This window comes from Ursus americanus, chromosome 3 (assembly GCF_024610735.1).
Source record: "Ursus americanus isolate L20-20 chromosome 3, mUrsAme1.1.p, whole genome shotgun sequence".
Taxonomy (NCBI): Eukaryota; Metazoa; Chordata; class Mammalia; order Carnivora; family Ursidae; genus Ursus; species Ursus americanus.
Window position 1 is genome coordinate 64154954 of NC_142129.1, and position 15211 is coordinate 64170164.

General features: G+C 39.2%; 1 protein-coding gene across 6 annotated transcripts in view; it reads right to left on the bottom strand.

Annotated features, from left to right (window-relative positions):
• UMAD1 (UBAP1-MVB12-associated (UMA) domain containing 1) overlaps window positions 1–15211 on the bottom strand; it is a 215959-nt gene that overhangs the window by 112834 nt on the left and 87914 nt on the right. The gene's annotated exons all lie outside the window — the stretch shown is intronic.

Here is a 15211-nt window from a genome sequence, read left to right on the forward strand (position 1 = left end):
TTACCAAGACCTATCAGTCATACCCACATGATTATGGTCACAGACATGGAAGTACAGGTTGTGTACTGCACAAGAGTGCCACATCTGCAGGAAGGAGCATTCCCATTGTAGCTGTGTATGTTTAATTTCCAGTAGATGGCAGTCAAGTGTCTTATTCTAATTAGATACATATATTACAACAACTTTCTAACAAATGGAAGTAAGAGGTCTTAAAGACAGGGCATGTTTTTAATTCCCAGAATTCCCTGAGTGGGTTAGTGGTAGCCCTGCCCAAAAGGTTTCCCACCGATTTTCTTTTCTTCTTTCTTTTTTTTTTTTTTTTAAGATTTATTTATCTGAGAGACAGAGAATGGTGGTGGCGAGGTGGGGCGGAGAGAAGAGGAAGACAGAAACCCAAGCAGATATTGCGCTGAGCATAGAGCCCCTTGAAGGGCTTGATTTCATGACCCTGACATTATGACCTGAGCAAAAACCAAGAGCCGAACACTTAACTGATTAACTGACTGAGCCTCCCAGGCGCACCACTGCCACCTATTTTCTAGTCTTCATTCTGGGTCCAGCCACCACCAATCAGACTCATATGACATCTGCCGTAGCTTCCAACCTGATCCCCTCATTTCTTCACACTTGAGTCCATCCTAAAAATATCTGAGAAGTTTCCCAAAGACAAGTCCCACTAGTATAATTTCTCTTTCCAAAAAGCCTTCAGAGGCTCTATGTCATCTAGTCTCTTCAAACTCACACTCGAGGCCCTTCATACCATGTCCGTAATCTTCTTTTCTAGTCTAGTTAGTCACTACTCTCCAAGAGATATCCTGCTCCCAGTCACATCTGATTCAGTCTACCTTCCATGTATTCTGTCCTTCCCTACTTCGCCATCTTTGTTCATGCCAATTCCTCTGCGTGGAATTCTCTCTGAACTCAGTCTTCCTGCTACAAGCTCTACATGTAACATGCAGGAGTGTCTTTGGGGGAGAGGTTTTGGAGGACTAGATATCGTCTTCGGCAAGAAGCAAAACCAACCAAACAGAAGCAAAAAAAAAAACAAAAAAAAAATGAAGAAAGAAAGTATTCCCCTCCTTGGTGTTTGCTGCCATTTCTGTTAACTACTGGTGATAATAAACTACTCCAAACTTACGACTTAAAACAAGGACGATTTTTATTACACCTCACAAATCTGAGGGCCAGAAATTTGGACAGCGCCAAGCACTTCTGCGTAGCGCTGTGAGCGGGCTCTCTGGTACTGGGATTCAGCTAGCGGATGGGCTCTCTGGAGGCTCCCCACGCCTCCTGCTTGTCACAGACATTGGAGGTCTTGATTCTTGAAGGCCCAGCTTAAAGTCCCCTTCCTCCAAGAATCCTCTCCAGGCCCTTCAGTCAGGTTTAATCTCCCCCTGCTTCAGATTCTCTAGTACTTTTTTCTTCACTCTAGTACTTGGCCTATTCATAATCTTACATTAGGTTTTCATTTAGTTAAGAGGCAAAAGAGAGAAAGGCAAAGGGAACAGCAGAATGCTTTGACTGTATGAAATTTCACTCAAGGTGAAAGAGAACACAAAATACTCAATGTCATCGGAACTCGTGTGGAATCAAGTACAGGGACTGATCTACAAGTAGACAAGGGTTTTTTTACATAGGGATACAGTCATGTTTATCCTAAATTATTAGCATTTGTAATTACTCCAGATTCCAGGAAAGAAACAAAACTGGGTGGAAAATTTTACTGTCTTGTGTCATCATGCTTAATGATAATTTCTAATATTCCATTTATTTTTGTTCTCAAAAATGTTCAAAATAGAACTTTCCCTTGCTTTAAGTAAAATCCACATTCTAGAGAACGTACTGAAGAGACACACTAACAGGATGCAATCATATAATGAAAATCCAATAATTCAAATTATCCAGTTTAAATAACACAAAGAGTATAATTTTGAGCTAGAAAAGACGTAAAAGATGTAGTGCAATCTTATGATGATGATACAAACAATGAGGTCACAACATGTGACCAGACTAAAAAGAATTCATTTCCTGTATAAAAACAAACAAAACAAAACCGAAGCTACAAGTATCTATGAAGTAAAACACGTATAGAAACGTTGATGGCAGCATGGTCCGTGAGAGAGAGAGGGTGTAACTGTCTACCACCACGAGAAGGGGTAAATAACAATGGTATCTTCACGCAAGGAAATACCACAGTTCACGTGAATGAGTTACCAGCCACATGATGAAGCTGACAAATAGGCCACTGCAGAAAGAGAGCGATCTGCAGCAGAAGGCAAGAAAATGCGTAAGCACTTAGATAAACTTTTAAAATAAGCAAAACAAAACCATACACAGTCGAGGATTACACATCGTATGTGGTATAAGAAAATGGCAGGGGATGAGCGGCTACCTCTCTGGGGGGCGAAGGTGTACAGAGGCAGCTTCCGTGGCAGCCTTCATACCGTTCTGTTTCCGAAGCTAGTGGGAGGCACATGGATGCATGGTGTATTATGCTTTAGAACTTGAAAGCTTTATTATTTTATAATAATATTTCAAGGTAAAGAAAAGAGAGAGAGAAACACCCTGGTGCACTGGGTTGCTCAGTCGGTTAAGCGTCTGCCTTCAGCTCAGGTCATGGATCCCACGGTGGTGGGTGGTGGGATCGAGCCCCGTGTGGGGCTCCTTGCTCAGCAGGGAGTCTGCCTCTCCCTCTCCCTCTGTTGCTCCCCCCCCACAGTTGTGTTCTCTCTCTCTCCCTCTCTCTCTCAAATAAAGTCTTAAAAAAATTTTTAAAAAGAGATCCATAAAAACTTCTCTTCCGCTTTTATCTTTTGAAATACTCACTATCAAAATTCTGCACAGAGAAACAAATGTGCATTTGACACACAGAAGGGTTCAAACACATTGGGATAGGCTATGATGTGAGGGAAAGGAAGCAAAGAAGTCTCTGGTTCTCAAAATAAGGCAACAAAAACAAACAAAAAACCCAAGTAAGCAAACACTTTTTAAAAAATTATTTTAAATAAATCACACCCCCGCTCCTTCCCGGAGTTTTCGCATGTTGATTTTTAAGAGCGCCTCCCAACCCCGGATGGACCACAAGGAGACAGGATCGAGCACAACAGAGACCCTGCTGTGGCCTCAGCAGAACCAACAGCATAACTAAGATCCAATGAGCACGTTCTGCGCATCAGGCCCTGAGAGCCCGGAACTTGACGGGCTGAACCGGTGTGACGCCCCTACAGGGTGGGAATTACTATCTTGTTCATGTCGGAGAGACTGAAGGACTTGCCAAGGCCACACAGTGAGTGAGAGGGGGAGCCAGGAATCTAGCCAGACCCTGACACGTCATCGGTGTTACTCTGCCTTTCTGTCTATCCCAAATTATAATGATCAGATATCTGAAAATTAACTCATCTTAAAAAAAAAAAAAAAAGTTACTTCATTTACATCTGGCTCCAAAACAGGCTGAATGACTTGAAAGCAGCTTTGCTTTGGCAACCACAGCACCTCGCCCTCTGCAGCACAGCACGAAGAGCTAACAACCCCTCTCCCACCAACGCACCTGTACTACGTCCACACGGTTGTCACGGTTTCAAAACGAACACAAATGATAACAGAAGCAAGTCCAAGGGGAATTTTTCTTTTGTGGGAGAGGATTAGATGGAAACATTGTAAAAAATGAAAAAGGAGCCCCATCTGGAATAATTCTATTTTCTCACATCTTGGATACCTCGTAGTGTGCAACAGTGTCAAAAATAAAGGATCTAGAGTCCTGAGGTTGAGGAGTCTTAAGGTCTCAGAATCCAAGAAGACACCTTGACTACACAATATAATTGATCACTGCTGACAAAGAGATACACTGTCTAGATTTTCTTTTTTTTACTAACCACAGATATATTCACATCATTCATTTCTTTCTTTCTTTTTTTTTTAAAGAATTCTTTGTTTAAAGGTTTTATTTATTTATTTGACAGAGAGAGAGAGAGAGAGACATCCAGCAAGAGAGGGAACACAGGCAGGGGGAGTGGGAGAGGAAGAAACAGGCTCCCAGCGGAGGAGCCTGATGTGGGGCTCGATCCCAGAACGCCGGGATCACACCCTGAGCTGAAGGCAGATGCTTAACGACTGAGCTACCCAGGCGCCCCTCACATCATTCATTTCTTAAAACAAGTAGTAAATCCTCTCTCAGAGAAGGGCAAAGTCCTATTTATTTCAAACAAAAGACTTTAGGGGTGCCTGGATGGCACAGTCGTTAAGCATCTGCCTTTGGCTCAGGGCGTGATCCTGGCGTTCCGGAATCAGGCCCCACATCAGGCTCCTCCGCTGGGAGCCTGCTTCTTCCTCTCCCACTCCCCCTGCTTGTGTTCCCTCTCTCGCTGGCTGTCTCTGGCTGTCTCTCTCCGTCAAATAAAGAAATAAATAAATCTTTAAAAAAAAATAAAATAAAAATAAAAGACTTTAATGAATATTAGTTTGCCACAGAAGAGGTCAACGTGCAGGTGTTTGGTGAAACTGGTCATTTCTTCTGGGGTGAGCAGTTACCCCACACTGTGGCCGTACCCAGGAATCCTGGGAAGACTCTCAGCACCATCTAGACTAGTGGTCCCCAACTGTGGCTACACAGTAGGATCAACCAGAAACCTGCAAGGAGTTCTGAGCAGAACGTGACTGGTAAAACAGTAGGGCCTAAAAGATAAATAAGGGAATATTTTCTGGATCTTCGGTTGGCAAAGATTACTTGCACAGGACCCAGAAAGTGCTAACCAAAAGGTTAAAACTCAACATTACATGTAAATGTAAAATTCTACATTAAAATTAAAAACCTGTTTATGAAGACACTCCCACAGTGTGAGAGACAGTCATGACCAGCACATACACCAAAGTGTAGGGCAACAGCTACACCGTCCTGCCACCAGAGGAAGCTCAGCCCTCCACAGCAAGGGAGACCATCCCAGACTGTCATCAGAACCCGGATCAGGGCATGCCTGAAGTCAGCCCAACACATGCGCTGTTTGGTAGGGGCCAACAAATGCCCCTTTTCAGTTAAGCCAAGATAAGCTGGAGTTTGTCACTTTCTTCATAAACAGTCTTAAAGATACTCAGACCAGACCCACTTACACCTTCATTCTCATCTTCTCTGAACGCATTGACAAGCTCGCCTTTGGTCAGTCCACCACATACCCTCATTCCTGATATCATTAAAACCTTAGTCTAGAAAGTTCTGATAACTTCAAAGTAGAGTTGCCACTCGCCTGGACTCACACATAAATGGCTATCTTTTCATATCTCGACAATTGTCCTCACCCCCTAGGGTCCTATTTCATTCCAGCCACAGTTTTAGAGGCCACGGCTTCTCTGCAATCACTTCATATTCCTTTCTCTCTGCTTCACTCATCCTGGCTTTGTTCAGTCCCCTGCTCCCTGGGCACAATGCTCTAATGCAGGCTACTTACTGGAAGCAATGGTTTCCTTGTTTATTCATTTGTTCATCCAACACATTTACTCAGTGATAAATGTGCCCCAGTCCATGTGTTTCTAACTATCACCATACCTTGTCCCATAATCCCTTTTAGCTGTCGATAATCATAAATCCTCCACAATTCTACATTCCTAAATTTTGAGTTTTAATAGATCACAGGAGTCCGCCTTATACTGATGGCACTGGAACACCAGCATTACATATGCTCTGAGCCAACACATTTTTTACTTTTCATTGTTTAATTTTAAAAGTTGCTTCTTAGTTTGTACCACTCCAATTAAAAAAAAATTCTTAGATTTTTCTGCAAAACTCTCCCTTTTAATAGGCTTGGAAACCATTTTGGAATTTCCCTGCCAACGTGAAAGGCTTTTCCTTAAGCCTGGCATAGGCTGGACTGCAGTGAGAGGCATGGAGAGAAGGCAGACAGATTTTTCTCCTTTTGCACACTGATTAAAAAAAGTGTCACCAGATGTGAAAGGGAAAATTTAGACTCTAAATTCTGAAATCTAATCTAGCAATAAAGAAGCACCAAATTCTTACGACACAGTGCACTTCATCTATCTGCCGTAACACCATTTCCGCCTTCAAATGTGCTCTTGATTAGAGAGTGCCTGCAACATTCTTTACTCTGGTTAACAAGGTTTATTTTACTTCAGTGAATGCTATTGGTGAGGAAAAATCAGATTTCTTTGCTTTAAGAGGAGCTGCTGGTGGTCAGATAAGTGAGACACTAAATAAGACTTTACATTTGATAAATGAAGACACTTTGCTTTACTGGTAACATTTCCGACAGAGTTCTTAAAAAGAATAAAGTACCTGTGTTTAATCCCCACATTACAGATGAACAGACGCACATGCTACCTTGAACCGGGCAGAAGAACAGTGAAGGGACAGAACAAGGCAGGCCTTAGAGGCATAGTAATGCCTGGGGACTTTGAAAGAGATCTGAAGCTACGGGAGGATTTTAAACATAGGAATAAGTGATGTGATCGCATTCCTATTTAAAAAAATCGCTCCAGTATCTATGTGAAAAAAAGATCATACAAATAGAAAAGAATATTATGCAGCTAATAAATGAATGAGATAAATCTCTAAGTTACTGTGCAAAACACAAAGTTAAAAAGTTAAGATGTAGAATAGTATATGCAGAAAAAATTGTATCACACACACACACACACACACGAAGGTACACACGAGCGACATATTATAGATTTCACAAAATTCACGGCTGAAGTAAATTAACATACCCAAGTTGTCCTAAACATACTTAGCAGTATGTTTAATTAATGAATTGGGTCTTAGTATCAAATTTAAATTTAAATTCAATAAATTTTAATGAAATTAAATGAAATTTAAATTAAGTTAAAAATTCAGTACCTTGGTCACATTTCAAGTGCTCCATAGCTACATGTGGCTAGTGTCTACTTTATTGGACAAAACAGATCTAAACAATCTAGAAAATACACAGGAAAGGTTAAACCCTTCTTGGAGGTATTCTTCCGGGCTTCAAAATGGAAGTGGGGGAGGGATCTTCTACTTCTCACCTTAGGCACTGTGGAATATGTATGCCACATAGTATTTTTTCACATTACAAACTATTAACCTCAGACAGGCAGTGTGCGGTCTGAATGCTTTTGGAGCCCTTTTACTTATTTATTTTAAATATTTTATTTATTTATTTGTCAGAGAGAGTGAATGCGCACACACAAGCAGGGGGAGAGGCAGGCAGAGGGAGAAGCAGGCTCCCCAGGCAGGACTCGATCCCAGGACCCTGGGGTAAGGCAGACGCTTAACCGACTGAGCCACCCAGGCATCCTGGAGCCCTTTTAAAAATGAAAAATACAAACTTATTAATAAACCATTAGATAGTGAAAATGCATGTAGAATAAGAAAAATGATCAAAAGTTAAATTTTAAGCAACTGAAAAATACCAAAAACATCACAAACCCCCCCTGAGAAACACCATCCTCTTTTCATTAATCAATCATCTGGCACACCTCTATAATGCTCTCTTCCTAAAATGTTTGACTATGCACATTTTGACAAGTGACAATTTTGTAATATAATGTTCCACACATAAAGCTGAACAATAATTTGGTGTTTCTTCTAATGAAGATATAGAAACCAACTGGTTAGAAATATATGGTTAAGAAAGTTTCTGGGGCGCCTGGGTGGTACAGGTGTTAAGCATCTGCCTTCAGCTCAGGGCGTGATCCCAGCGTTCTGGGTTCGAGCCCCACATCAGGTTCTTCCACTGGGAGCCTGCTTCTTCCTCTCCCACTCCCCCTGCTTGTGTTTCCTCTCTCGCTGGCTATCTCTCTCTTCGTCAAATAAATAAAAATCTTAAAAAAAAAAAAAAAAAAAGAAAAAGAAAGCTTCTAAACTTCATAACTCAGATCAGTTTTTAGGACCATTGTCCAATCTGAAGAAACTTCCACAAAGTTTCTTTCATATATAAGCTGCAAAATTTCAGGGCATTTCGAAGTTTCACATGTCATGAGTATCCCTAAATAGTCTTTGAATTGAAGACACTTGTTCACTATAAAGCTCATTGTAGATACATATTATTATGAAGTTTTATGTTGTCTTTTTCCATGTTAGTATTTTGTGGTCAAATCAGCAAGAAACATAACTCTTTTCCCAAGGGATTCATAGGATTCAATCCTCTTTGTTAACTAGACTTTCAAGCAATCCATTTTATTACTTCTATTCAAAAGTTATCTCTTCTTCTCAACGAATTACTGCTTTGGGGATAATGTGATTTTTTGTATACAATATGTTTTTTGGAGAGTAATTTCTATTTCTTTCATCATTCACCTTGATTGCTTTAATTTTAGGTTCCATTATCTGAGTTTTCTCAGTTCTTTAATAAATAAAGGTAAAGGTGCAAAAAGAAATCTCTTTGTCAAAACTAGGAATCTGTGATTTCTCAGCTGTCTGACTGAAACATTCCAAAGCATCTTTCGACTGAGGTTAAAGTTGTGTATTCCCAGCTCGACTTCCCTGTAGCCAGATCCAAAAAATGCCTGTGATCACTCCAAAGCAATCCAGTATGTGGGAAATGTGATGGAAGGAGGGTCAGAGTAGAAACGAGACAGCAGTCTTAACTAACTGGTTTAAGTATCTTAAAATTCTTCAAATTTTACAAAACAATATGGCCATGTGAACATACATAGCCAGAGGCCCTCCCAAATCCTTGGAAGGGGCTGGGGTAAGGAAGAGGCCCTGAAACCTAAATCCAGTAAATTAGCTCCTGCTAAACTTGCCTCTGATTACAGGTAAACAGAGTAGTTAGAAGATCCAGTTTAAACCAAAGGTCCTTAATCTACCCCCAGAGGAGCTGGGGGTTCTCCCCACCTGTCACTCCACCCTACCCCCCCACATAAATATTCAATTTTAGGCTGAGTATACTTCTAGAAAGTCTCATAGCAAACTCTCATTTACATTCCCTGACTTTCCCACATTGCACAGCTAGAATCGCTTAAGCTTTGTTTTTGCCAAAATTGAAATGCATACAAGCTGAAATCTTAATTAATCAAAAACTTCTCTTTTTCAGAAACTTCTTCAGTTTCACTTTTACCAATCCATGGTTTTGATTGATGTATCCAGCCTTTCTCTCTCTAAAGCTCTGGAAACATCAGCCCTATTTTAACATAACAATTCTAAAAGCCTCATTTGTCCCGTATGTCCATAAGAAATCTCTCTCATTTATAACATATGGGCTAAAGCCGTGACACATAGAAGTGGGGCGGGAAATAGTCCTCACGGAGCTCAATACTTCTTCATTAGTGGAAGTAATGTTAACCTGTGGTACAATGTAGGAAACAATATCCTGCTCAGTTAGATCCATAAAGAAGAGCTTGCACAACATCAACCGAGTCTACAAAGTAGGACTCTCAACTGGCTTTTAACACAATTAAAGCTTTTCTCAAGATTCATCTTCTATTTTTAACATAGAGAATTCCAAGGTCTTATTGGGGGCCATTACTTCTTACTAAGTATCTTATTGACATTATTTATTATTTCCATTTACACTCACACACTTGCAAGTCCAGCAATAAGTTTCAAACAATTATTGCTTTCACCATGTTCCATAAAATCTGAAAAATACAGACAGTTAAGAGCACAAACTCTGGAACCAAACTGGGTTCAAATCCCGGTTCAGCCACTTTCTACCTATAATTTTGAGCAAGAAGTCACATAACTTCTTTGTGCCTCAGTTATCTTATCTGTAAAACAGGAATAAAAATAATACCTACTCTATAGAGATGCTGTGAGCATTAAATGAATTCATTTTCTTAAATACGGAGAGCAGCATTTGACACACACCAGGGCTATGCACGCATTTGTTAAATATAAGAAAAATAGGCATCTGTGTGTCATATGAAATGGGGAGTAATCAGAGAAGCTTAAATCAAAATATTCATACTAATTTGAGTGCAGTTTTACTATCTTCCATCATGTTACAAATTCCAAACTGCCAAAGACAGGTAATTCAAATTTAAAAGCACAAACATTTCTGAGCCAAATAAATAATTTATATATTATCAATACCTTCTCTGTCTCTGATCACAAGGTAGCCAAACACAAGCAGCTTGGCCCAGTGGGGTCAAATGTATGCAAACTGGCCTCTAACTGGGAAGCTTTAAACATGTCATTTAATTTCTTGGAACTTCAGTTTCCAGGTTTGGGCAAATGGGTATAATACGGTCTGAATTTAAGATGTTTGCTAAAATTACATTATATGAAACATACATAAAGAGCTGTTGTAGGGCCTGGCACCTAGCAGATGCTCAATAAATAGTAACTGTTATAGCTGCACTTGATTATTATCATTCTATTGTGTTAATATCCCTCTTCATGTATTATACTACATAGAGGTCATTGCCCCTCACCATTCTAGCGGTAAAATACAAGAAAATCTATCTTTCCTATTCACTTTTGTTAAGACTGTCAAACATAATCAATGTCTGACCTTGTCCTGGACTAAGATTGAATAACACTGGTGAAAGAGATCCTTCATGGATATTTATGAATGCAAATGTAACACATAAGGTTCTTTCATTAGTACTTAATGTTATTAAGGTTTTAACAGAACTTAGATAAACTTTCATAGAAAAGAATAATTAAATCTTAGATGTTCTCTGCATCACAGTTTCAATTTATATGACCTTTTGTGAGAACTTTCAAAAATCTTTATACTTTATGAATCTTTTCATTATATCTGCATATTAGATCACAGCAAATATCAATGCCCAGTTTCATTTTAGAAAAATATGAGACTGAAGATTTATGACTTGCCCTTCTAAACACACCAAGAAGGGAATTCACATAATTTCTCTCTATTTCTAGAGGAAGTCTTTGCCACAGTACCGAGAATGCTATAAAATTAAATATTAGAGCTCAAATTGCTAAATATTCTATAAGCTATGAAAAAAATACTTACCCACTCCCATTCCTGGAAAATGCATTAACTAATGTCCCTCAAATATTTTTCCTTGGATTAGGTGGAAACAGTTCAAACCCCAAGAAGACACATAGCTTTAACTTGGAATGTTGGCTGTTAGAGTGTGCACTGCTGGAAAGTAATTAAACCACCTTGTATCCTCACTTAAGTGAGATTATAAAAATCCAGAAGAGTCCTTCAAGGAACAAATGTCAAACTGTTTAAATTAATTTAGCACATTAATGTCATGTATTTATTGTGGAATTGTTACAGCATTCATTTTAACTTCAAAAAAATAACGGATAAATATTTGCCTTGGAACCTCATACAATTTTTCTTCAAATCTATTGTAAAATACCAACGCCAAGTACGGAAAGGCTACAGGGTGCAACTTTCAAAAGCACTAGCAAGGGAAATTTCTAAAAAAAAAGGGAAAAATCCAAACAGCACATACAGAAATCAATGCAATCACATTGATCCCAGTGAAGTCCAGAGTAGAGGGAAATCTTGTGTGATGGGACGTCCGCAGCACAGCAATAAAAGGGGACAAAAAGAGGCATTAGGAAAGTGGGAATCTTTGGTTCCTAGACTTACTGATGACCATGCCTGACCTAGAATGACAGAGCTAAATCCCAAAGTTTTATTGTGAAAAATATTACATTTTCCCCCAGTTTTTTCTAAAAATACAAAATTTTAAATTTATATATTAAAATGTACTACTGTTATCAAAAGAAAGCATGATATAGAGCACTTAGGTATAAAAAGGCAACAGCTATAACATAAAACTTGGTAAATGGGTGAATCAGCATTATGGCTGTATTATCAATGTACTACCACAGCACAATGTTGAATACTTTGCTGTAAATAGAAATCCAAGGCAAAGATAAAGCTCACCTTACCTGTTCCCATCAAAAAAATAAATAAATAAGAAATAAAAAAAAAATTCTGGCAGCTCTAACAAGATTGATTGACTAATTTATATTCCAATTCCAGGATTGGTCATCTAGTTTTGTAGTAGCAATTTCAAAATGTAATTGCTGGTTCCATGAAATTTCTCTAAGTATTTATTTATGGACAGATACTGAATTTACAATATGTTCTAATCCATGGAATAGACTTTGGTTTAAGGAATTATCATATCCTATAACTTTATTACATAAATATATAACAAATATTTAATTTATATGTAAAATATATACATATTGCATACAATAAAACATAGCTTTGTTAGGTGATTACACCTTTTCTTTTTTTTTTTTTTTTAAAGATTTTATTTATTTATTCGACAGAGATAGAGATAGCCGGCGAGAGAGGGAACACAAGCAGGGGGAGTGGGAGAGGAAGAAGCAGGCTCATAGCGGAAGAGCCTGATGTGGGGCTCGATCCCATAACGCCGGGATCACGCCCTGAGCCGAAGGCAGACGCTTAACCGTTGTGCCACCCAGGCGCCCCTACACCTTGTTTTTCTATTTTTTGGCCCAGGAACAGCATGCTCTCTAATATTTAAATGGCTTAGGTTTAATTACTATACTTTCTTCCAAGAACACAAGCAAATTTCCTCTTCCTTTAAGGAAAATCATCTGTTAAACTGAAAATTCTGAAGGCCGAATTTTCAGTTATATAGAGAAACAGGGTAATTCAGTAAACAACAATGAGGGCTTCCCATTTCCCAAAACCTTGACCGAGTGGGCTCAGTGACAGAGCTGAAAGGACCCAAAACTTCCATCTCCGCTTTGTTTTGAGTCACTACTGTGGTAGCCTCTCTGGCACTTTTGATGAAAAGGTTTATTATTTCTTGGCAAAAATGTATTTCCTAACTGGGAAGTAACACGATAACCTCATTTGAAGTTGTTTTTGTTTTTACAATTTTATTTTTAAGTAATCTCTACACCCAACGTGAGGTTCAAACTCACAACCCCAAGGTCAAGAGCATCGTCTACCAACTGAGCCAGCCAGGTGCCCCTAAGATTTGAAGCTTTCCAAGTGGCACTGCAGAGGAGTAGAGAGAAAATTATCCCCTGCTACCCGTGCCTCTACCAAGTCACTTGGTAAGTCTGAACCTCAGCTTCCCTCATCCCTAAGCCAATATAAACAAGCAGTTATGTTGAGTTTGCCCTACCTCATTCTAGGGATTTCTGAAGGAATCGAAATAAAGTAGCATCTATGAAATGTTCTCTACGACAGTATTCAACAAACGGAGTGGTAATAATAGTAGGAAAAATAATACTGATTACTCAGGAAATAAGGCATTTAATTATAATTGGGTTTTCTAGCACTAAGATTCTCTGGGTTTAAGAATTTAAAGAATTGTAAAGCAAAAAGTTGAGTGAACTTTCTAAAAAAATAACTTCAAAAAAGATACCAATACTTCTGAGCAAAACGAGGCTAGAGTTGTCTCCTGTCCTAGGACAGACATCAAAATATCTCTACATAACATGGTCTATTCTCCCATGGCAACTCCAAAACAGCAGAATTTATCAGCCCGTTCCACCTCTATTATTAAAAAAGTCCTCATGGCCTAATAGCTAATGAACGTTTCTCATTACTATTTTCTCATCACGCACTCGAAGTCCGCTTTGCCTACTTAACAATCAACACCATTTCTAATCAGATATACTGAAGCACCTAAAATAAGCATGGCAATAACTTTCAGTAACAATTTACACACACACACACACACACACACACACACACACACACACACACCATTTTTAAAAAGAAATATAAACATTTAAACAATTCTTTTAACTCTTAGGGCTTTAACACCTGAAGATAGCAATAAAAAGGGGGATTGTTTGTGTAAATTGTACCAAAATAATGAGACATTTCCAAGTTTGTGTTTGAAGTTCTTTAAACAAGGTGGCCTTTTTAGGGAGTTGAGATAAAGGTTTAGAACATTTTAGGGACAGAGCATTTGGTTGGCATTCTGCCACTTTCTACACCAGATAAGTTCGGTTGCTGCTGTTTGTCTCATATGTTTTTTATTCTCCCTCTAGGGAAGTCAAAGCCTTTTCACTTGCAGGCAAATTTTACTGTAGCTCTGGTAACTACTTTACAAGGTGATAAGCAGTCACGAGAGGCTTTTATTAGGCCGGTAGCTGAAGCAAAATCTACGTGCACATATTTAGACAACATGTGTGAAATGGAAAACTTTAAACATATGAGAGTTCCACGTCAGCCTACTAAGAGTGCGGATCCCATGAAAAATACGGGGGTGGGAGGGAGGAACATGCTAAACAGCCTAAACTGTATCTGAATTTGTATATTTTCGTTGCCATTAACTCAACATAACAGCTTGTTTAATTAAGTATATCAACTCAGCATCTGCTAACCCACCGCTGTTTGATTTTTCCCAGACTTTGTTTCCATCACTCTTCCAAGTGCTTTGGGAGACTTAGAACAGAAATTCTTGTTTTTATCATGTTTCTTCCATTTGGCCCCATGGGTGGTGTCCCAAAGAAGGAAGTGGTCTGAACTCTAGTACATGCAAGCTAGGAGGACAGCTAAGCATTCAAATATGGGCCTACTAGTTAAGACACAACTAAGGTTCAAAAGCACCACACTAATTGGAGAAAGAAAAGATCATCAGTGATCAGCAAGACACCATCACGAGGAACCTTCAGATAGGCCTTGGAAATCAGATAAGACTTGGGTAAACCGAGAGAAGAAACCACCAAGGCAATGACAAAAACAATGACCCAACATGGTAAGCTTCCAGAGCCCAGGGAGACTGAGCAGAGGGCTCTGATGAGGGACAGTGGACAGTGTGGGGAAACAGGCCACTTGTTGGAAGCACTGTACTAGGATAGTTTTTACACACCATGAAGTAAAATATACTCAGTGAGATTCAAGTCTCCTCCCACTACTCGCAAGTTTATATCATAAGTCTAATAAAATAAACTCTCCCTGGTTTGCAAAGGTGCAGTGCTTTCCCTGACAACATAACTTTTTCTGACCTGTCTGTAAGCTTACCGAGACTGTAAGCTTACCGAGAACAGAGTTCCATCTCCTACTTTCAGACGTTGGTCCCAGGGTCCAGCACGTTAGCAAGTACAGAAATAAGTATCTCCTGAAAGAATGCTACAGTGCAGAGTGCAGGGTTAGGAAATGGACTTTGTGGGCAAAGAGAAATGGAAGTAACCTTTCGCAATTTGTCACTGATATGCCCATCTCATAAAAGAGTTCAGAATCTCCCCCAAATAAAGTCACAGTGTAATTAGAAACCTAAGAGAAGAAATAATCAAATCTCAAAAAGACAACCTATAGAATAGGAAAAAAAATATTTGTAAATCATATATTTG